Source organism: Cynocephalus volans, chromosome 6 (genome assembly GCF_027409185.1).
Source record: "Cynocephalus volans isolate mCynVol1 chromosome 6, mCynVol1.pri, whole genome shotgun sequence".
Taxonomy (NCBI): domain Eukaryota; kingdom Metazoa; phylum Chordata; class Mammalia; order Dermoptera; family Cynocephalidae; genus Cynocephalus; species Cynocephalus volans.
The window spans coordinates 108409070-108433172 of record NC_084465.1 but is presented as its reverse complement, the minus strand read 5'-3'; the positions used below and the strand labels follow the sequence as shown (position 1 = coordinate 108433172).

Below are 24103 nucleotides of genomic sequence, written 5' to 3'. Positions count from 1 at the left end.
CCCTGGCTGCAAAGGAGGTGATGTGCCCAATAATAAAAAAAGAAAAAACAAGAGTTTTCATTGCTAAGGAAGGAAAAATGGGGTTTGGGAGGCAGGTGGCATTCTGTGATTCAAAGGTGACACAGGACACAAGTGGGCACTGTGAAGCTGGGAGAATGACGGTCTCGCTTTGTGTAATGTAATGTATGGCTTATTATAGCACTTCTCAGCCTTGAACTCAGCTGAGCAGATATTTATAGATCACCAGTGTGTGGGACACACGGATGTAGGAGAATACGTAGGTTGCTATTTTTCAAATTTCAGTCATTTGTTTACCACTGTACCATTCCTTACCCAATAGTTGTTTCTTTTATTTTTAATGGTGCACTTAAAAAAAACCTGAATGCCTTTACTTAAAAAGGAAGCCTTGTATCGCTTATGTAAATGAAGAACCACTATAACCACTTGACTTAAATAGCAGGTAACGGTAAAAATAAAGACAGTGAAAAGGAAATGGTGTCATTAGTCTGCCAGGCTATTGTCGCCTGTTTCAGCTTCTGGCTGAGAGCCACTCTCGTTGTTAAAGAGGGAGATGGAAGTTCTGCTTCTCTTTCTTGCTCAGGTCTGTGGCACCCGCAGGGTGGGCAAGTGTCTTGGTCTTCACTTTGCCAGGAAGTGCAGCAGCCACAGACGGGACCAGAAGTGGCATGATAGTCAGCAGAAGGACGCCCACTTGGGGATGGCTCTGAAGGCCAGTGCCTTTGGAGGTGCTTCCCACACGAAGGGAATTGTGCTGGAAAAAGTAGGGGTTGAAGCTAACCTGCCACATTGTGCCATCAGGACGTGTGTCAGGGTCCAGCTGATCAAGGATAGCAGGAAAATCACGCAGTGACGGTGGTTTGAACTTTATTGCTTGAGGACAGCAATGGAGTTCTGCTGCTGGATTTGGATATAAAGGTCGTGCTGATGGTGACATTTGTGGAATCTGTTTTAAAGTTATCAAAGTAGCCAATGTCTCTCTTTTGGCCCTATAAAACCCAAGGAGGAAAGACCAATATCATGAATTCTGGTGGTGAAAACACAGTAGTAATACAGTTTCATATCCACCCCCTCACCCCCCCAATAAAAGAGATGGGCCAGCAAGTGAGCGTTAGAAATGTGGTGAAGGTCTTCTAGTGATAAACTCAGATATCTTTCCTGGAAGGAGTGAACAGGATTGGAGAAGGGAAGAAGAGACTGCTCCTAAGATTTGTGATTATTTAATGTGTTGCCTTTCCAGCATCTATGATTCTGCCTCTGTGTGGGTGACACCTGGGTGTAGGTGGATGAGACTTTATTCCGCCTCTAAGGTGTAGCTCCTCTAAGGGACACCATTTCTTCCCATATGAGTGTTTTTTTAAAGGATGGTGGCCCCTAGGCTTTGTAAACACTTTGTCTAGGTATGTATGTAGGGCTGCAGGCGTCTGTTTCCTGCTCCCTGGGACAAGGTCCTGGCCTGTCGAGTACACATGATTTGCTTTGTCGGTGGCTCTTTGGGGTCAACATACAGCGTAGTCTCAGGTCTCCTTCAACTGCTTTCTGTCTTTGGGGAAGTCGCTGGTTCTGCCTGTGCATTTTCACCAACAACATTCCCCTGAAGCCACTCAGTTATGCTGATGGCAGGGATTTAGATGACTTTCCTTGATTTTACTCATACAGTTTTCTAGAAATTAAGTTGTTTCATTATTTGGTATCTTTGGCAAGTAGATACTTATCCAGAGTTGACAACTTGAATCTCTGAAGAAAAGTGTCACTGTGTGTCCATTTTGCCCTCAGTATTTGGTAGTGTGTGGATGATTAGGGGTGACTGCATGGGGTGCTGCTTTCCATGGTGGCTGTACATTTAGGAAGTTTTCAGGGGACAGCACTGTTGTCTACTCCATGTGTGTGCCAGCACAGATGAGGGTCAGGACTCTTAGAGACTTTGAGTGGAGAGTGGCTTTGACTTGTGTCCCCACAGCCCTCTCTCACTTCTTGTGTCATCTTGAGAGAAATAAGTAGAGTGGTTCTGGGTGCCCGGGCTACGTTAGTCTGCTTGGGCTGCGGTAACAAAGGACCACAGACTGGGTGGCTTCAACAACACGAATTTATTTTCTCACAGTTCTGGAGGCTGGAAATCTAAGATCGAGGTGCTGACAGTTTTGGTTCCGGGTGAGGCCTCTTTCCTTGGCTTGCAGACGGCCGCCATCTCTCTGTGTCCTCACATGGCCTTTCCTCTGTGCATGTGCATCCCTGGTGTTCCTCTCACTCTTCTGATAAGGACACTAGTCCTATGGGATCAGGGCTCCACACTTATGACTTCACTTAACCTTAATTAACACCTTAAAGGCCCTGTCTCTAAATACACTTGCATTGGGGGTAGGGCTTTAACATATAGATATTGGGGGAAGGGACGCAATTCATTCCATAATATGGGGTATCCCAAGAGCATATATCATAAGAATGGTTCAAGTTCAGATTAAGAAGCCCATCCCAGCATGTGAAGCATGTAGGAATCTACTCTAGAGCAAATGCTTTGACTCCTGCAAACCCCAGTAGAGCCTAGCCAAGGAGCTCATCAACTCTGTGCTCCCCGAGCAGCAAACGTTTCCCTCGCATCCCACCAAGTGGCTTCCCTGGCCTCATTTAGTAATTGGGTCAGGTGGCTGCCTTGGTGCTGTAATTGAGCACGAGCTAGGTTATTCATTCCTCAGAGCTTGAGCATAATTGACAAGTCCTCTGCCGAGCAACCTTTTCCTCTAGGGTGTCTCTGAAATTGTAAAGGGTTTTTCGTCCTGAGGTATTTCGAGGGTATATTCTTGTGTGACCAGACCTGCATTATTGCACTCTGTTTCTACAAGGCCCTTTGGTACTTAAGAAAACACAAAAGCCTATTATGAAAAAATTAATTATTTAGCAAAGCAGTAAAGACAGTTTTGAGCAAACCAAAATGCCTGTAATTCTGCCTCAGAGATACTTTGCATTTCTGCAGATAGGTGTATGATTCTTGTTTTCAAGTGTATGGAGCTGTCTCTGCTTGGAATGCAGCATTGCCTGCTGCTGTTGTTGACAATATGTTGTCACAGCCTGCAGGGCACACGCCGAAGTCTGACTGCCAGGGTTCAAGTTCTACTGGCTGTCTTAAATCCCTCAGTGCCTGTTTCCTTATCTAAACATAAGGATGGGATCAATACTCATCTTATATGGTTGTTGTGAAGATTAACTGTGATGTGTTTAGAAAAGTATTTGGATCAGCATTAAGAGTTAGTAAGTGTCAGCGGTTATTAATGTGCTTATTTTGTATTCTGCTTCTGAACATTATATCATAGTCATTCTTCTCTTTATCTCCCTCGTTGTCCTGTTGAATTGCTGCGCAATATCCCGTCACTTGACTTACTACAGTTTACTAGATTAGTTTTGGGGGTTATCAGCCAGTGTTGTTTTTTTTTTTAAAGTGAGTTTCTTCATTTATTGTAAGGAAAAAATGAAAATGCTACATGTAATAGTATTGGCCAGTATATATATAGTTTTTCTGCTTAAGTGCTCCTTTGGGATAAATTGCTGGTGGCGGGATTAGTGAGCCAAAAGTTTTGCCCATATTTATGGGCTTGCAGTTATAGCCATTTTATGCTCCTGGTGAGTGTGTCGCCGGTAGTGTGAGAGCTGCCAGTTTCTTCACACTTCACCACCGTTAGATGCTAACATGTTAATGTGTTTTCGCTACTTTGAGAACTGGAAAGTGGTGCTTTGTGGTTGGGTGGCTGTGCACGGCCTTGGGCGGCTGCTGCTCTGCATGAATTTGCTTAGTATTTGTATCTCCCACATGAGTTGTTTGTGGGTATCCTTTAGTTTCAGGGCCCCTCTTGTCCTCCCATAAGGTGTTGTGCCTGATTTAGAAAGGAAAATGAGATTAGGAGGGACGGGACTTAAAATAGCCACTTCCTGCTGCTCATGGAGCTGCATGGGTTGGAGGAGAGGGTGAACCGAGGGCTGCTGGTCGTGCTTCCTTGCGGGGACCTCACTTGGACTTTCTCGTTTGGCCTTTCGTTGTCTTGGTTTTGAGAGCTGGCTGAAACAATCTTCTGCTGCATGTCCCCATCTGCTCTGCCATCAACAATCTGGAGGGCGGCTGAGAGTCCTCTGTCCCCTCTAGGCTCACTCCCCTTGTCTGCAGTTACCCACGTGGCCGGTGGCTCCCTTTTCTGGCTCTTCCTCTGCCAGCTCTGACCACCAGTTCCTGGCAAACCTTCACACAAAACTTCTGGGATGTGACTGGTTTAGAACTAGCAGATATGAGAGGGTGGTTTTTAATTTTAATTTATTTTTGGAGATCCCCATATTCTACCCCAACACTTCTTTACTCAGATGTGTCGATTTCTGTTTAGTACCCCAGGTCTGACAATAACACTGTGTAAAAATATAACCTAGTAAAAGTAATATACTTTGGCAGAGCTTACTGTGCATCGAGTATTGCGTCTAAGCATTTAAATTTAACATTTTCTCATTTAATTCTCCAGCAACCTTCTGAGGTGTAGGTAGTATTATTCTTTTTTTGTACAAGAAAACTGAGGCTTAGTGAGGTTAAGTAACTTATCCAAGGCCTCACAGCTAGTATAACATTCAACAAATACTAAATGAGCACCTGCTCTGTGCCAGCATAGTTCCTAGGTGTAGTAAGTGGCGAATCTGCTGATGAACCCAGGTTTTCTGACTCCAAAGCCTACAATCTCAACAATCCTAAATTACTGAAGGAGACACATTCCCCTGTCATCCAGCCAGAGCAAGCAGCATTGGACTAATAATATGTGGGCATCCAGGTCTGAGCGTTTTAAACTTATTATTATTAATAAAGCAAGGAATTCTTGTGTGAGGACACTAGGTTTTCAGGATGAGCATACCAAACCTGTTTAATTATTTTCAGTACTTTTTGCTGTGTGGATCATTAGCACCATGAAAACCAGAGCAGCTGACCTCTTACCCATACCATCACTCTTTGCAAGTTACTGCCTCTCCATCTCTTATTTCACCCCCTTTCACTGACCCAAAAGATGCTCCAGGTATCCACATGCTGTCCCTGGTTCATGTTGCCCCTTGGTGCATGGTTCAGGAACTAGCCCATGTGTGTTCTCTTTCCTCTCAACAGCTTTTTCCTTTTTTAGAACATGTGATGTTTGCAACTTGTGGTGTGTTTTTCATTATAGATGCTTTAGGGAATTTCACCTTACTTAGGTTATCATTTTCATATCTATAAAAGATAATAAGTGGTGGTTAATATTATTAAAATCCTTCAAGCGCCTCTTTCATTTTTTTCTCCTAACTCAAAAATCTTTGTTTCTCTTTTATGGGAACAAAATATGACCTTAATTTTAGTGGGTAAATAGAAAAGTAGTTTGCCTACCTAATATGCTAGAATTGAAGCAAAAGAAAATCATGTATTTTTGAAGTGAAATTAAACATATTAAGAAATCCATGTTGTTCACCTGTAATGCCTTTAAAAATACTGAGTAGTTCCTCTCAAACCATCTTGGAATTGGCACAAAATAGCTCTCCACCTTGTCACCGTTTGCTGTTTTAAGCCAACTTTCTGCAAACATAGGATTTTATGATGGAGCTGGCTGGTTGCTCAGTGGGTTAGAGCGTGGTGCTGATAGCACTGAGGTTAAGGGTTCAGATCCATTTACTGGCCAGCTACCAAGAAAAAAAAAAAAAAAGAGATTTTGTAATGAAAACAAATTTATTTTCTATTTGCCAAGTTCATTTAACTATTGGCATTCTTTTAAACCGAGTTTGTGGCAACAAAGTTCCAACAAAATTTTGGATTAAATAGTCCCATGGGTCCCAATCTGGGGGGTCTAAGTGGATACAGAGGGGAAGTGGGGGCAAGAGAGAAGCCTTGTGAACCACCATGATGCAGGCTGACCCAGACCCAGGCAGGAGCATCTTTTTGGAATAGCAAACGTCCCTGCTTTTGGCTGGGAGTGCTTTTAACTCTGTGACTGGCAGGATCTCACTACAAGCAGGGTAACTATACTTAAGACTGATAATAAATGTGGTTCATGGGGATGACATAAGAGGGTTCTTGGTGATCAGTAATTATTACCGTAATGATTAGTGCTCACTAGATGATAATGCAGCAGGCGTTATGCTAGATGGTTCTCTGAAGCATCCCCAGCTTTACACCCACCCACAAGGTGCAGGCACCATGGCCCACTGTACAGACGGGAACGTCATGGAGGAAGAGGCTAACTGTACTGCTCAAGGTCACTCAGCAGACTTTCAGGGCTATGTCTCCAAAATCCAACTCCCTCTGCTCTTTCCTTCTTCTTTCTGGTTGACGTGATTGGCAGCCAGTGGATTTTTGCCCTTTATGGGCTAGCTTGGCAACCTGCTTACTGCTAGTGGCTCCATCACTGCCTTTGAAATGGGCTTTTGGAGGAGGAGCTTTTGGGCACCAGGCTCTACTGTCTGGTACCAGTGCTACTGGGGGACATGGTCCCTTTGGAGTTGTGAATGTTGCCCTGTCTTGTTCTGACTTTGCTTGTCTCTCCAGGTTGCGTGACTGGGAAGGACAGGCACCATCCAAACAAGTTCTGATGTGGACGTTCTGGGCTGCAGGGTGTCAACTTGGGCTGCTCGGCAAATCTTGCAGTGTCACTCTTTGGTCCTGCCAGAAAACTAGAGACAGGAAGAGGCAAGAGCACGTCTTGTCTGCTGACAGAGCGCCTGCAAAAAGGCTGTGCCAAGACCGGCCTTGCGAGTCAGAGCCAGGAGGTGTTGGGTGGGTGTTTACATGTCACCAGATGGAGGTGCCAAGTCGTCAGGTGTTGTGTCCCCTCTGAGTTCACAGGGTGCTTTGAGGACCTGGATGCTGCCTTGTACTATTTGACAGTCAGAAATCTCTTCCTAGGGCCGACCCTGTGGCTCACTTGGGAGAGTGCGGTGATGGGAGCGCAGCAGCACTTCCGCCGTGGGTTCGGATCCTATATAGGGATGGCCAGTGCGCTCACTGGCTGAGCGCGGTGTGGATGACACCAAGCCAAGGGTTGTGATCCCCTTACCAGTCACAAAAAAGGACAAAAAAGAAAAAAAAAAAAAAGAAATCTCTTCTTATTTGTTTAAGACTTAGAAAGGACTTTAACCTTTACCCCCCTGCCCCCCGCCCCCTTCTTTTATATGGGAAGGCCAGGCTCAGAGAGCTTAAGGAAATTGTGATCACACAGTACGAAAGTGGTAGAAAGAGGAATGGCATTTGGAATTTTCAGGGGAGTGTTTTTCCTTACCTTTTTTTTTTGGTGGCTGGACTATACAGGGATTGAACCCTGCACGTTGGTGTTATCAGCACCATGCTCTGACCAACTGAGCTAACCAGCCAGCCCAATTTGATGAAGGGAAAAAAGGCATTTTTTTTCTTTTCTTTTTTTCTTTCTTTCTTTCACTTGTTGCTAGATCCTTTCTTCCATTCAAAAACTATTTGTGCCTAGGGCTTATGATGTAATAGACATTGTGCTAATCTTGGCTTATACACTGGTGAATAAGAAGCCAGCAGGAGGTTTTAAGCAGGGGTGACGGGGTTTTCTCACTTCCTTTTGCAAAGAGCAGACTGTAAAGCCTGCTTGTGACTTTAAGCAGTCACTGGTGTGTTCCTTCAGTCCTTCCCAGTCCTTGCCCATGGCCCACCCTTGTGCCTCGCAGGGCGACTTTGGCTCCATACTCACTCCAGCTGCTTGACAGCCCCAGTCAGTGCCCTGAGTGCTGTGCCCTAACACCCATGATTCAGAAACGCATCAAGTGCTACAAGAGACAGATTACCCAGGGCCAGTCTGGAGCCTGGAGTTAGTGTCCTGGCTTCAAACCCCAGCTCCAGTACTTCCAAGCTAGGTTTCTCCTTCCTTCCTTTCCTTAAAGACTCTTTGGGCCTTGCTTCCTCATTTGTAAAGTGAGGACACTTATACTGGCTTCTCAGGCTGCTCTCAGGATTAAGTGCACTAACATACGAAGGCACTGAACTTGAGTGTTGAACCGGTCCTCATTTGGGATTGGAGCCTTATCAAATATCTAGAAGCTTCCATAGGTGGTGAGTGTCACTGCTCTTAGTTCTTCAGAGTCAGGCTATTGCCCACGAAGATTGAGGACAGTGAGAAGGGGAATGAGTGCATACGTTCATTGTCATCTCTCATGCTATTTGTGTCACGTGGTGGTATCACTCCAGGCCAGTTCTTTCTGAAGTCACTTGTGGAGACCCTCTTCGGAGATCAATTTTTGAGCCTTTTCAGTAGCTCCCCAAGGGTTTAAGCTCCAGTGCCAAACTCTAGTCCCAGGGTTTTGACTCTGACTTCTAGAATCCTTCCTGGTCTCATTTCCAATCAGGTTCCATTGCTGAGGGCTTCTGCCTGTGTTCAGATATCAAATCCATCTGTAAGTTCATTCCCATATCTGGTGCAATTCAGGATTTTGCTTCAAGGAATGCCTGGAAAAGAGTAAAAATATGGACATCTCATTCATTTCGCCTTTATCTATATTATTGCTTAATTTTCACAGCATCCCTGTGAGGCAGGAGCATTAGCCTCGTTTTATAGATGAAGAAACTGAGGCTTCGAGAGGCTGTGCTGAAGGTCACACTGCTAGTATGTGGTGGGCGGATCCAGGATTCACATCCCTGTCTCCACCCTGTTCCTGGGAACCCACAAGCTTTGGGAATGCCCTGCCCTCAGAAGAAAGCAGTCAGATCTGTTAGAATGTTCCTCCTTGCTATAGACCCAATGTTTGGGTCTCCTTAGAATTCATATGTTGAAATACTAACCCCCAGTGTGACGGCATTGGGAGGTGGGACCTTTTGGAGGTGATTAGGTCAGGAAGATGGAGCCCTCGTGAATGAGATCAGTGTCCTTATAAAAGAGGCCCCAGAGAGCTCGCTTGCCTCTTCCACCACATGAGGACACAGTGAGGAGTCTGTGAACCAGGAAGCCCTCACCAGACACCAAATCTGCCAGCATGTTGATTGTGGACTTCCCGGCTTCCAGAACTGTGAGGAATAAATTTCTGTTGTTTATAAGCCACGCAGTCTGCGGTGTTCTGTTATAGTAGCCCCAGCAGACTGAGGGGTTCCCCAAAGAGGCTTTGCTTCCCTGATCACCGTCTCAAAGGGCTTGCCTCCCGCACCCCGCCACATGGTCCCATGTGGTTTTGTTCACAGCTGCTCACTTCAAGTTTCCGAGCCGCTCATGACCCAACGATCCTTGGTGTATGTTCTCTACCTGGCCCCCAGAAGGTGAGCTGCTTGTGAGCTCCTTGGGGACAGATGCTTTGCCTGCTCATTCACTGCCTTGTCCCCAGGGCCCCAAATCCCACCATGCAGTGGTTGCTCAAGAAACATTTGTGGAAGGAAGGAAGGAAAGAGAGAGGGAAGGAAGGTGGAGGGAATGTTTATATTGGTTCTAACAAGCAGGCAAAAAGTGTTCTGTAGGAGTGGATTGAAACTGAGTTCCCCAAGGGCAGGCCTGCATCTGTTTTAATCACCATGGTAGCTCTAGCCTGGGACACGATAAAAGCCTGTTAATATGAGTTGCTCAAGGGAGCGAATGAGTAAGTGAGTTTTCACCCTTCCCCTGTTGTATCAGGGAGGAGGCAGCTGGTTGTAGAGGAAGGAGCACTAGCTGGGAATTAGGAGAACTTGGTTTTGATCCTGGCTCTGATAGTAGTGGGTTCCTGGACCTCTCTAAGCCTCAGTTTCCTAAGCTGTGAAGTAGAAGAGGCTGCACTCAAGGACTCCTTGAAGTTCTAACCATCGGTTCTGGGAAATGAGGCATGATACCCACATTTTCCTTTGCAGCAATTAAAGATCCAAGTTGTTGAAGTCTGGAAGTTTCTTATGTCTGGCCTGATGTTGTTAGTTGCTTTGATGTTAAAGACACGTGTCTTCATTTTCCCTTTACTTACTGTCTTCTTTACAAATGTGGTGACAGTTTGGTTGACTTTGAGTGACCTTTGGCTAGGGAAGCTAGTGTCGATAAACACACTGTCTTTGATATTTGGCCCATAACTTTTTATACCCTAGGCAGGTGTCAGCCGATGTAGAAAGCAGGAGTGGGTTGGAAGAGGCCGAATGGCATTTGTGTGAGTGCCCAGACCCTGTGGAGTGTTTTGAAAAGATGCTATCTTACAGTGTATGTAAAGGCGAATCAACAACATTCTTTGTGAAAGGCAAATGTCACCTTCAGGTTTTAATACTGAGTGGCCAGCAGCCATTATGTTGTCACTTCCAAGCTGAAATCATCAGAGCTGCTAGATTAGCTGTGTAAATCCTTTCTGTACTTTATACATCCTTTCTTTTTGTAGGGCCCTGATATCAGTGATTGTGAATACATTGAGTTGAGAGGCAGCCTATTGGGTTGGAGAGAACACCGGGGCCGGGCAGACTACAGTACTGCTGTTCAAAAGCTGTGCGACTTTGGGGCATGCCTCAACTTCTCTGAACTCAGTTTCCCAGCCCATGAAATGGAGGTTATGTTATCTGACTGTGGGATTCTTAGGAGGTATGTGCAGTGTCTGGCACAGAGCCTAGGACATATTGTATCTGGGAACTTCACTGGAGGCCTGTAGGTAGTTTCAGAGACTTCAGGAGCCTCTTAGCAATTCTGCGCAAAATTATGGGCACCTATGTGGATTTTTCTGGAGAGAAGTTCTTTAGCTTCTATCACTTTCTTCAAAGGGTTCCAGACCTTAGGAAATAGTAAGAAACACTTTAGGTATGAGCACTGAGGTGTGTCGTAATTGCACATAGCATCTGGGGTAACAGTGGCGATTGTGTCATTATCATTGTTGCTATTCTGCTTGCTGATGTTAAAACCAGCTAGACTGGTTATGTTCTTAACCACATCCCTTCATGTGTCAGCAGTGGGAATTTGCACAAGTTAGTTAACCTATCTGTGCCTCAGTGTTCTCATCTGTAAAACGGAATTAATAATAGTACCCATCTGATAGGGTTGTAAGGATTAAATGAATTAATATATGAAAAATACTCAGAAGATACTCTATATAAATTATATCTTGATAAGAAAAACTGGAAAAAAAAATCCAGAAGAGTACCTGGCATGTTAAATGTTTAATAACTGGTAGGTGGGATTATTATTAACATCCTCAAAGGATACAATGCTGGTTAATCATCCTGAAAACAACATCTGGGCCTTGGTGTTGGATTGCAAATAGGTAGGCCTTGTTTCCTATTTTACTGAAACCATCCCTATAGTGCTGAGGTCCCTAAAGTTCCTTTTACTCCTTAATCCTCCTTCTGTTTAAGAGGAGATTAAGCTATCCACTTTTTCTGTGAGGCTGGCAGCCTCAAGATCAGAAGTAATGATCAGATAGGACAGGGATTCTCAATTGAGGGTGATTTCAACTCCCAGGGGACATTTGGTCATGTCTGGGGACGTTTTTGGTTGTCGTAGCTGGGATGAGGATGCTACTGGCTTACAGTGAGTAGAGGTCAGTGTTACTGCTAAACGACTCACAGCGCATAGGACATCCCCCCACAACGGAGAATTGTCTGGTCCAAAGTGACAATAGTGCCGAGGTTGGGAAACCCTGAGATAGGAGGAGGAAGTGGGACTATTTTCCAGGAACCATATTTTGTTTTAGGCTTTTTTTTTTTTTTTGACCACTTGCCTCCTGCATGGCTCAGGGAATAACACGTAGGAAAAAATGAACCTAAAGGAAATGATCCTAGAGAGCATTTATTCTTGTATGTGTGTTTGCGAGCTGTTTCCATCAGCCCTGCAGTGAAGATCATTTAGTGGAGCTGTAGGTGCATAAGCATTAACAGCTGTAGGATGTCCCAGAATAAATGATCCTGCCTTAATAGCTGCAGAAACACATTCACATTTAGCACGTGCAAAGCTCATTGATGCTACCTGCCTTGAACTTATTGAATATTCATTTCTGATATTTATTGGTATTCATATCAACCTTATCTTCCTTCACTTCCTTTTAAACAACTGAGTTTCTGCTCTTGGGTTAATTTCTTTGGGTATATGATTACTTGGGAGCTGGAATTTGCAAGAAAGTGGCTCAGCCTTTATACCTGCTGATTGCAGGAAGATCAGCCTTTCAGCCACCAGGGGGCGCTCTGGTCCTTTCTCTGCTATCCTTGTTATCTCAATTTTTGATGTCCGGCACCGGTGCCCTATTTCAGCGGTGAGGTTGGGTGGTGGTGGTGGTGGGAGCAATGATCTTTAATAGTTGAAAGGCATCAAGCATGCACACAGCATTCTATCTGCCATCTGCATAACTGTACTCATGCACTGCCGATGGCTTTCCAAAGGGTGGGTATGTGTCTAGCCCTGTTTTGAAAGGGAATACATGGGTAATTAGAAAACATTTTTCCTGTGTCATTGCTTTTCATGAGATAGGATTGATTAGCCATGGGTATTTATTCAGCTTGTGAATCCTAATCATTGCCTTCTTTTCCCTTTTTGAGGGGGGCGGGGGAGGATAGTAGAGAGAGGTAAGCCCAGATAATCAACTCGATTGTTTCCTTTTGATTTATCATCACTTTTGGTCTTGAGTCAGAGCAGAGAGGGCAAGCAAAACATCCTTAGTTGTCAATAGGCCTTGTTGAGTGGCCCTTTCTATCTCTTGGCTATTATTGGAAGGGATTCTCAACACTAGTGAGAGGTTCGAGCTCGTCACCTGGCAACGCAGTTCCAAACATTCTGCAGTCTGAGAAATGAAGTGGAGGAATGCTGTAGTAATGATCTGGAGGGAGATGGCAAGGCCCAACAGCCTGGCTGAGGGTTTGTCAAGTTTTAGGGTGAGCTGGTGGGGCTGCAGCCGTTAAATTGATCTCACTTTAAGACCCTGCCCTTAACCACAAGGAGTGAATCTAGTTGATGTAGCCAACTCAAATCCCTCATGCTGGGCATGTTTCTTAAAAGTCAGACTTCGAACTGAATTTTGTCCACTAAACTTTGAGTGACTGCCTTAATAATTGGAAGGTTCCAGATGGAATTTAGACATGCTCACTTCTTTGTAGTTCATATGTTCATTCCCCAAACACTTACCAAGCATCTACCATGTGCTGGGCACTGTTCTAGGTGCTGAGCAGCCAGAGGTGGAGGTCCAGCTATGTTGCTCACAAGCTCTGTGCCTTGGTTTTCCATCCCTAAAATGCATATTATAAGAGTGCCCACCGTAGGCTGTTATGAGGACTGAATAAGTTAATGTTCGGAAAGTGCTTATGACTGTACTCAGTAGATGTTGGCTCTTATTATGTGGACCCTGCTTACAAAAAATTCAACATCTAGTGGAAATCGCTGTGGTGATAAAATAGAGATATGAAGACTGATTGGATGGGGAGAAAGAGGAAGGCAATTGGGTCACGTGGGAGTGATGTATTCTTTGTTACCTGTGGGCACTGAATGACCTCCACTGTGACCTTCCCCCACCCATTCCACTCAGGGGAATGAGTTCCCCTTGAAGGGAGAAATCCTGTTGGGAGTTTTAGGTCACATAGTACAGCTTTCAGCTTCTTGTCTGGAACTGCAGTGAACTCTAGGCTGGGTGCCAACGGCCACTAAATAGACTTTGTTTCCTTGCTGGGAGGAACTGCTGAGAGTCAGGGGTATGAATGTGGTAAGGATACGGTGGCGGAGGCGTAGAGGATTACAGAGGAGGGGTTAGGAGGGTTAGGTGTAGGGATGGAGAGTTACGAAGCCTTGGCAGAGATGGGGATGCTGGACCAGGAGGGGAGGCCAGCAGTGTGCAAAGGCAGCAGAACAGAGTGATTTCTAGAGCTGCAACTCTGCATTCTGCCATTGAGCGCAGCAGGACATCCACACACTTTGGAGGGGCTCTTGTCACTATTATAAAGCACTTGAAGTGATAGTGATAGTGCTGCTTAGTACTTAGTTAGTCAGTCCTCTTTGCAGATTTTGTCACTGTTTGCCATTATCTCCTTGCTGCAGAGGAAATGGTAGGAGCACGTAGAGGTGAAGTAACCTGCCCGGCACTGCGCAGCTTGTGGCATTCACAGCTGGGCACTTGGCTCAGGAAGGATGTGTTTGAGCCTCACCTGCAGACCCTGCCCTGAGCCTATTCCCAGGGGCATTTCCAAACGTGTGTATTTCAGGAGGACTTCCTGCTTTTGTCTGATCATCCCTTACCTCAACAAGCTTTCCCTTAACTATGGTTAATGATTGAGGCTGCAGTGAGCTCATGTACCGAGGTCTTGGTACATGATTTTTTTCTCTTTTTGGAATTTTATCATTTTAGTTGAGGTCTGTTGTGCTCCTATTGATCTCCTTCACAACTCAGACTCTTAATTTGTTTACGAAATTTCAGGAAAGGGTTCTCATTGAACTCCAATCTAGGATGGCCTTTTGGTCTTGAGGTTTCTAGTCGGCTCTGTCTCGGCTGGGCCAGGCAGCAGCTTATGTAACCGTTTGATGCAATTCAGAGCCGATCCAAAACGGGCTTCTGGCTCAGGGGATGCGGCACCATCAGACTTGTCTGAAATGTCAGCTTTGTTTGAAATGTGCCACCAGAAGAGCTGAGGCAGCTTAGTTTGTAAAGGTGCATCAGGGGGAAGTTACTCATTATGAATTTGGGGTGGGGATAGCCGGGCTGGGCTAGACATCCATGCCACTGGGTGGGTCATCCCAGGCTGTTTCATTAAAGGGGAGGGAGTGACCTGTAGGAGAGCACCCCAGGCTCCTACAGACACAAGGGCTCACATCCTGGCCCTGCCCTTTACTTTGCTCCTTAATTCCCTACCCTGGACCCTGTTTCTTTATTTCTAAAGGGAGGTGAATACCACCCATCCTGCCGAGTGCCTGCATGCACAGGGCACAGAAGGGCGTGCCCAGTAAATGGAGGGGTGCTTACATTCTGGTTCCGGCCCGTGATTCTGATTCTTCCCTTTCTCCCTCCTTTAATTCCTTTTCTTCGTTCTCTTTCCCCTCCTCCCCTGGATCTTAAATATTAACTTTAAAAATTAGTATTTAAATTTTTGTTTTGTGTAGGTAACACATCTCATTTTCTTATTTTTTGGTGTCTGGTCGGTACGGGGATCCAAACCTGTGACCTTTGTGTTATAAGGTTGCGCTCTAACTAGCTGAGCTAACTGGGCGGCCCTGTGTTTAAGTAACACATTTACACGCAGCAAAACTCAAAGGGTACAAATGTGACACAGTAAAGAATTCTCTTCCACTCCTGTGACAGCTACGAGCTTCCCCCCAGAAGACTCTAACCTTTGGAGTTGAACCTCTGGAAGAGCATAGCTGCCAGGTTGGTTAGGGGGTTGAACATTAGAAGGATGACCTGTGGGGCTTTTTCCAAATTTAAATTCTTAGTACAATGCATACCATGGATAAACAACCTGTTCTGTGCCTGCCTCTTCTCAGTTCTAGGCCTGTACCTCCCAGGGTGCAGAGTGCACCTCCTAGTCTTTTAGCTTTTACTTCTGCAGCTAAATGCTCTTCTTCTACCACCAGCTTTTTATTTGATTGATTGATTGATTGATTGTGATTCTGGATCTTGAGTACCCTGTTGGGCAACCTGTTTTGTTTTCCTTTCTCAGGGCTCTGGGTGATTTTTTTGTTCTTCATCTAAATTCTAACATACTTTTGTGCCCCCTTTTCTCCTTACAGAACTTCTCCCTCTCATTCTGTTCCTCCTTCTAATAAATAGTTGCCCCTGATTAATTCTAATCATTTTATGTTGGCAGCTTTGCTTTTACTTAGTCACACCTGTTTTTTGTTAATAGTGGAAAAGGGAAATGTCTTAATGTATCTTTGCTTCTATTTATCATCTTTTCATGGTATTTTTTGTTATCAATTTATTCATGCATTCCTGGAGTCCTAAGTGTGTGATTAGAACCCTTTCAGAATTTGCTGATAAAAAGATGAACTATACTTGGAAAAAAAAAATGACCTGTACTCACTTCAGTTTTCTGGTGTTGGAAACCTATATCTAAAGCTCTAGTTGCAGATGAGGCAGCAAAACATCCAGAGTTTGTTTCCTCGGGCCTGTGGCTACTTCTTGGCTCAAACCATCTGACAATTGTGTGCTTTATTTGATGATAAAGGTATGGGGCTGACCGGTTAGCTCAGTTGGTTAGTGTGGTGTTATAACACCAAGTTCAAGGGTTCGGATCCCTGTACCAGCCAGCCACCCAAAGGAAAAAATAAAAAAGAAAATCGGGGCTGGCTGGTTTGCTCAGTCGTATAGAGTGTGGTGTTGGAAACACCAAGGTCAGGGGTTCAGATCCCCATACCGACTAGCCACCAAATTAAAAAAAAAAAAAAAAGGAAAAGAAAATCAAGGTATAGTTTGAGGCTTGTGGGCACTTAGCTGCCAGGAGAATATTCTCAAGGATAACCAGGCACAAAGATCAGCCTGGCTAGAGTTCTCTGAGGCTAATGCTTTTAAAAAATTTCTTGGTACTTTTTCCTAACCTTCAAGTTGCCTGGAGGTGTGGCTTTATCCAGCATTGCTCCAGGACCATCTTTGGGCAGGGGTCATCATTTTCATGCACTGTAGCTGGAATGTTCTATATAGCACACGAAGTTGTTGATGTGCTGATTTCCATGAATCCTGAAAACCCGTTATGTTTTTCCATGCAAACCTTTGGCAGCCCTCAACTTTATTGCTATGTGTTGTGTTCAGAGCATCCTTTGCCTTCCAGAGATAGATCCAAAAGACAAATTGTACTGAGGAAAATGAACTGGAAGGAATGCCAAAGGCTTGCATTTTACCACTGCATCTGAATGTCTGTTGGGAATGTTGGCACGATCTGACCCTCTGACTCTCTGTGGGTGTGTCAAGTTGGCTTTGAATGCGATCTGCTTGCATTTTATTGATGTTGCTGCTTGCCGGTTTCCTGCTTGTCCACCCAGGAAGAAGAGTGAGGCATACTTCAGGAGTTTCTGGCAAGCAGCCTCAATCTGCAGAGCGGGACAACGCAATGAGCCGTTTTTTTCACAGTGAGGGCCACGTTAACCCAAACATGAAGCTGACTGTACTAAGAATCTGATTTGAAGAATGCATTTTGGGGGGGAAAAAATCCACCTATAAATCTTTATTGAAGTGTGACCCTTTGGTCTAAATTAGATTTTTTTGTGTGTCCTGTAAGTAGCATTGATGACTTACAGCAGAAGATGTCTCTTTTCAGATGATCTGCTAGCAATAGAAAACTCAAAAAATGGAGACAGTGCTGTTCATATTTCAGGGGACACCTAGCCCTTCTCCCCTCTCCTCTCAGAAGCCTTCAGGCACATCAGTATGGTCCTGTCACATGATGAACCTCCTTCCTTGCACTGGAGAGATTACCCTGCAGAGGAGAGTTTTGCAGAGTTCTCTTTGTGTTGCTATTATGTTCAGGTGATTGAGTTGAGGAATTGGGAGTGAGGGACTGCAGCCGTATTTAATAGTGAGCTCAGGGGTGGGCGTTCTGTCTGGTCTCGCATAGGAGTTGAAGAGTGATTGCTTCCCAGACGAGACCTTCCATCATCCATCTTCATTAAACCTCGGCTGTGGATCCTAGAGGGACAGAGTGGACATCTCTGTCTAAGTGACTCGAGAAGGGAGGGAGAGATTCTAAAGCAAGATTGTCACAGCTTATGATATGAGCAAGGTGCTTTCACCGGGGACCCGAATAAGTTTGTATTCTGTAAATTTCATTTGCTCCTCCCTGGCCTGTGTGGGCTGAGCAATGGAACTAAAAAGTCATCTTCCTGATGTGTTGATTGCTTTGCCAAGGACTGCAAACAGTAGTGCTTTAGGTAGGCTGTTGCTATGGCTGCTCTAACAAAGACCTGGAGTCCCACTGGTCTGAACAAGATAGAATTTTAATTCTTCCCATATAACAGTTTGGGACCCAGTTCGCTTTTATCTGGTTTCTTTGTCATTTCTCAGATCTTGCCCTTCTCCACGTGTCCATCACATTGACCTTTCTTCCAGAGGGCAAGCTCAGCCCCTTCTTTTGAAGTGTGATTCCTGACTTCCAGCATCACTTCCCCCTTGCCTCACCCAGGCTGGAGTTAGTTAATATGGTTGTGTCTAGCTGCAGAGCTGCAAGAGAAGGTGGGAGATGTCTTTATTCTAAGTGATCATGTGGCCAGCTGAGGAGGTTCTGTTACTGCAGAAGAAGAGGGAAATGGGTTTATGGGACAGCTGGTGCCTGCCCCAAGTAGAAGACAGCACTGGCCAGTTTGACCATGGCCCATCTTTTTTAAAAAAACTTTTTGTAATGGAAGAATTTGAACCTCAAAAGAAGTTGCAAAAATAGTGCTAAAAGTTTTCATGTATCCTTTCCCCAGCTTCCCCGAGTGACAACATTTCATAGAACCCTAGTATATGTCAAAGCCAGGGAACTGACATGGTACAGACCTTATTTGGATGTCACCTGTTTTTACATGGCTGGGGTGTATGTGGTACTAAGGGATTTTATCACATATAGATTCATGTATCCATCACCATAGGTGGCACTTGAAAAAAAAAAAGCCTTCAGAGGTTGCCCACTCTCTGTGGGATCAAGTCCAGAACATTCCATGAGCAGCCCCTGCCCACATCTTGTCCTTTTTTCCTGCCATTCGTTGTTCTTGAAACAAAGTGCAAACAGCTCACAGTTCCCTTGTGTCTGCTGTGTGGCTTCTTAACTTCTGGCATTTGCTTATGCACATGGGTTTCAAACTGGTGTTCCACAGAGGGATTTTGTTTGGGTTGCAAAGTATTAAAAACATTTTTTTGAATTTCTTGCTAACATTTAACAATTGGAAGATTTTCATGTTTTTAAAAAAACATACCATCTGATATCAGTGGAAAGATCAGAACATCTGGTGACTGCCAGGTATTTCTGCACAGTGACGACAGTCAGCTGTGGCCAAATAGTGGCCGCCCACTCTGGAAGGCCCGTGACCAGTTCCTCCTGGTCCTAGGTGGCGCAACCCATCTGCTTCCTGCTCTCTACCTGCCCTGGGGTGGTGTGTGTGCAGTTCCTGACCTGAGCAGTGTTCTTTGTTGGGGTGGGCCTTGCCCAGTCTTGGGGCCAGCTACTCACCCTGACAGCTGTTGTGTGAGCGTTTTTCCTCTAAGAACACATTTCTTGACCCTCGCTGTGCCACAGCCCAAAGGGTAACACCTCTCCTCTCTCTGACCATCTCAGAAATGCCACTCCACACTTCCTGTTGGCCCGTCGGCCTCTCTGCCACATCTGCAGGCTCTGTGAGGGCAGGGGCAGGCGTTAGGGATCATGCCTCACCTCTTATCCTTCTGTGCATCATCAACACCTTGCCTCGTGCCTGGCACCTGTGAGCAGTTAGTCATTGTTGGTCGAGGGGACAGAAGAGAATCAAAGTGACGTGTAGGAGACAAATAGTGTCAATGCGTTGACTTCCTGCCCTGTGCCAGGCCTCTGCTTGTACTTGAGCCTCACCCTCATTCATCCTTCCCATGACTTGGTAGGAAGGTGCTCTTTTATCTATTGTTAGGAATTCTTCACTAGGAATGAAGAAACTGCGTCTAGGAAGGATTAATGAGCTTGTTTAAAGTGATAGTATCAGGTCCTGATGAATCTATTAAATGAATTTTGCTATGAACATGTTTTTTTAAGGCCAAGGATCGATTGACAGTCCTGGAATTAGACTTGGAAATGTACTAGAAATGCTAGAAAAATAAAAAAGGGAGAGTTCAGTGTTGAGCCACAGAGATTCTTCGGTTGATATATCAATTGCTCTTTGCTGTCCTCAAGAGGATAATTGTGCTGCCCCAGCTGACCTGGCAGATGGGCCTGGCATCCAAAGGCCAGGCTCTTCTTGGACAGCCCTTAGGTAGGAGAAGCCATCCTGGTGGCAGAGGAGGTTGACTTTTGCTAACCTTACTTGACACTGTCTGAGAAGCCCTGATGGAGGTGAGGAAGAGGTGGAGCTGAGTTTAGGGAGAATGCCATCTTGATCTTGGGCCAGGATGCCAGGTCTGAGGACCCTCCTGAAGGAAATTAACATGCCAGCCATGGGAAGACTAGGTGAGTGACTTGCATGAGAAAGGCATGACTGGCTGGATTTGACCATGGGAGACCAAGGCAGCAGGTGCACTGGAATGAGTCACGGCATCTGGACACTGGTTCTGGCTCCATACCCTCACCCTTTGGGTCTTGGAGGTGTTGTATGTCTCTTCTCTTAGGGAAGGATAGAGGCATCCAAGCTTGTAGGGCACCTGCTGTGTCTGGGCACTGTGCTGGCAGGAGCTTCCGCAGCCTGTAGCTCACCAAGTACCCATGGCAGCCCTGTGAGTTGGGTGGCCATATCCCTATGCCCAGATGCCACAGCTGGGCACTGGGGAGGTTCAGTTCATTCTCAGAGTTACGCAGCTGGCAATTGCTGGAGCAAGGGTGTGAACTCAGGCTGAACCCCGAAGCTTCTGCTCCCTTCACATCAAGCTGCTTCTGCTCCCTGATGGAGGCCTCACTATGGCACAGTTCTGATCATCTGTGTGCAGGTCCCTCATGCACACATCAGGAGCTGCTACCACCTGGAGTGAGGGGGCAGGGGACATGGTGAGGAGTAAACTGTCCAGTGCTCCAGTTTAGAAGCCCAGCACTGCAGACTCTGGAAAGTTCCTGTGAAAAGGTTCTAGGATTGACATCCATAGCTTCCAGTGTCCTCGCCTCTGGAACGGGAGTGATCTCACTGCCCAACTTTCCTCACAGGAGTGAGGAAGAGGTGGCAGCTCCTTTGGGAGCGATGAAGGGGCTGTGCCTCAGTGAGTGGACTCACTGTTGGATGCTGAGCTGTAGGGAGGTGTCTTGGTGGTAGCCGGTGGGGCTGAGACTGCAGAGTGACTCTCAAACAGCGTTCTTCCCATGTCCTTGCCTGGGAACACTTTTGCCCCGAGGTTCCTGAGGCAGGACAGGTAGAGGTGGACATATTCCTTACCTTCTGCTCAACCATTCCCCCCTTGTTTAGTGTCTCTTGCTGCCCACTGCAGTGCCTGCAAATCAGTCTGACTAAAGACTCATTTTCTAGCTCTGAAGGTGGGACTTGGAACAGATTTTCTTCCCTTCTCCACATGAGTAGGTTTTACTCAGACAATTCAGACCGCAGACTACGATGAGCACAGAAGCAAGCTCTGCGTGCCACATCCCGCCTGCCGAGCCCAGCCATCAGGAAAGGAGAGCTTTTGCTGGGGGACAGCAGGTGTGAGAGGTTGGGCTGCCAACCGCCTCTGTTTCCAGAAGCCTCAGGGGCTGGGCTCCCTGGCAAGACTAAGGCTCGGGCTTTCAGAAACACACGGCTCCCAGCTGATCACTGTGACCTCATACAAGGCACTGGCATCTGAAGCCACCCTCTGGCCTCTGAGTCCCCTGCATCAGCCCACTTTCTGTGGAAGCCCTTTTAGGATAGTCTTGTGGCCTGAGAAAACAAATCGATTACTAATAGGAAATGGTATTTTTCCTTGGGGGCCAAGGTCTTGGGACAGTCACAAGGACTCCTAGAAAGACAGGGGTGCTGAGGAGATCTCTCCAGTGAGGTGGCGGTTCATCTGGGCTGAGGGGACACATGCGCACGCCCATACCCTCCCACTCACCTGGCAGTCAGCTCCCCTCTCTCCTCAGAGCCCTGCCATGGCCTTTTTCTGCACTTAAAGCAAAATCCAGGTTCCTGCCGTGGCCTGCAAAGGCCACCTGATGTGTCTCCTCACTGTCCTTTTTTCCTCCTACCAAGCTTGTTGGCTTTCACCATAATGCCTGTTACCTCATGTTTGCAAGGTGACACTGCATCCATTTTCAATCTGGAAGCAAGAGAGAAGGGGTAGCATCTGCTGTTTCTTCCTTTTATCAGGAAAATAAAGGCCTTCTCACAAGTCCACCTAGTAGATGTCCCTTTACATTTCATACAGAATTGGGTCCCCTGGCTCCTGAAACTACAAGGCAGCCTGGGAGAGCAAGTATCTGGCTTTCCAGCCTCTAAGGTGAAGGCAGCAAAGGAAAATGGGTTGGGAGTGGCTTTTGGCAAAGCCACCCAGCAGAGTCTCTTTAGTTTAGTTTTAATGTGACACAGAGGCCACCTAGACTGAACAGTGCAGGTGGCAGCTGGCAGGCCCATAGTGCTAGAATCCCTTAGAGTAGCTTCAGACAGTTTATGAAAGCCTGACAAATTATAGAGCTTCATGAGGGTAAAGCAAGATCAAGAGTAGAGAGGGCTGAGGTTTAAGAGTGTGTGGGGGTCGCGTTCTTCTCTGAAGATCAGAGGTGGGGCCTGGAGGGGAGGTTCTGGGAAGCGCTCACTGTGGAGGGGAAGGGGGTTGGGGGATGCACATTCCTCATTCTGGAGCTGAGATTCTACAGCCACATCCAACCCATGGTCATTGTTCCCAGGGCCCTGTCCGCAGAGGTGGCCCACGAGGCCAGCAGTGCCTTTCAAGGGTCCGAGGCTACATGACTTGGCTGAAAACTGGAAGTCTGTGAGTTTGTGTTGGGTGAAGCTGGGCAACCGGAATGAAATGGTCACCTGCCTGTCACTTGGAGGATTCAGAACTCAACCTGGGAGTTCTGAGCTTCTGATGTGGGGAGGGCAAAGGGGAGCCACCAGCAGCCAGTCTGGATGGAGGATGCCCGGTCACAAGCCACAGGCAGTTGCTTAGGGTTGGAGCTCAACTCTGGACACAGCAATCTGCCCCTCCCCCTGCCTTTTGAAGCTTCTTGAATCAGAACAAGAGTGGAGAGAGAAGGTTCTTGGTGAGGAGGCCATTCAGAGTTTGTTGGCTGCACAGGACAGCACAGCCTTTGGTCATCTCCAGTGTCCTCTCTACATGGCTGCTGCAGTTGTGATCAGGTACTTAGTTCTGTCCGTGTATGTTCATTAAGGCCCCACCGTCAGACAGTGCACTAGGCTGGACATGTGAAGGCGATTCTGAAGGAGTGGGCTTGTTCCTGCTCACACAGGACTGACCATTTAGTGCCTTAGCCCACAGGCAGCCCCAAGGAAGAGAGCATTGGCTTCATCTTGTGGAGTCCAGGGAAGGCTCCCTGCAGGAGAGCTGGTCTGAGCCGGGATTTAAAGGTGAAACAGGAGTGAAAGGGTGTGGAATCCATGAATGTCAAAACTCACTAATTCTACTAATTGTGCACTTTCCATTCTTGCTCCGATATGGCTGCTCCTGAATATCCTACGTTTCTTAGCTTAGGAGCCCCGTTACCTGCACTGGGGGCAGCTGAGCATGTGGCTCCTGTCCTCTCCTGCCAGGTGCAGGGAGTCCCTCTGGGTTCCCCGCGATGTTGGAGAGCGCCCCTGCACTTGAGTCATCAAGGCACCCGGAAGGCGGTGGCAGCAGTGGTAGAGATCATGCTGCTCAGGGACAGCAGGGCAGGCTCTGAGTGTCAGGAGGTTTCAGCCATTTCCACTGTTTCTTGCCCAGTTATGCTCTGGGTGTCTGTCATCACCGCACCCTTCTGGGCCTCACGTGCCTTGAGTCTAAGACAAGCAAGCGTCCTCTGCTTCCCTTCCCTCCTCTTGATGACTGAGGACATGAGTTGAGTGGCCCCTGTTCATCCCAGCACTCGCACAGCAGCTGTCATTTACAGAGCGCCTTCTTCTCTTTGCCCATGGCATCACCTCTGTCACTTTGGAGGGAGGCAGTAGGTGCCATCATGCCCATTTCAGAGGTGGGGAAACTGAGACTCAGAGAAGGCAAGCGACCTACCCACGGCCACACAGGAGGTAAAGTAGCAGAGCTGGGACTGGAATCCAGCCTGACTTGACTACCCAGAGCTCATTTCCATCTGAGGGTGTTCTGGTTGTTTACCAAAGTGTCAAGTTGTAGAGCAGGACAGCACAGAGTTGGTGGGAATCAGTGTGTGAGAGATCTGTCTATGCCTTCTCAGTGGTTGTGTGCTTATAATTAATTGCAGATTATGTGTGAGAGTCTGTTTGAGAATTGCCCATACATATGATACCACAGCCTAAGGGTGGAAGGAAGCTGTGCGGCTTTATGTCCTAATTATTTATGAGTATTTCACATGAAATTAATCTTCCCTGCCATCCGCTAACCTCCCCACTCTGCTGTGCATGAGGCCAATTACAGCAGATGTTGGCATTGCAGCCCTGAGGGCCACAGC

At 46.5% G+C, this 24103-nt stretch overlaps 1 protein-coding gene and 1 pseudogene across 3 annotated transcripts in view; both read left to right on the top strand.

The window, feature by feature from the left end:
- Positions 1-24103, top strand: part of SNX29 (sorting nexin 29) — a 573196-nt gene that overhangs the window by 93821 nt on the left and 455272 nt on the right. The gene's annotated exons all lie outside the window — the stretch shown is intronic.
- On the top strand, positions 572-1042 carry LOC134380083 (small ribosomal subunit protein uS12-like; annotated as a pseudogene).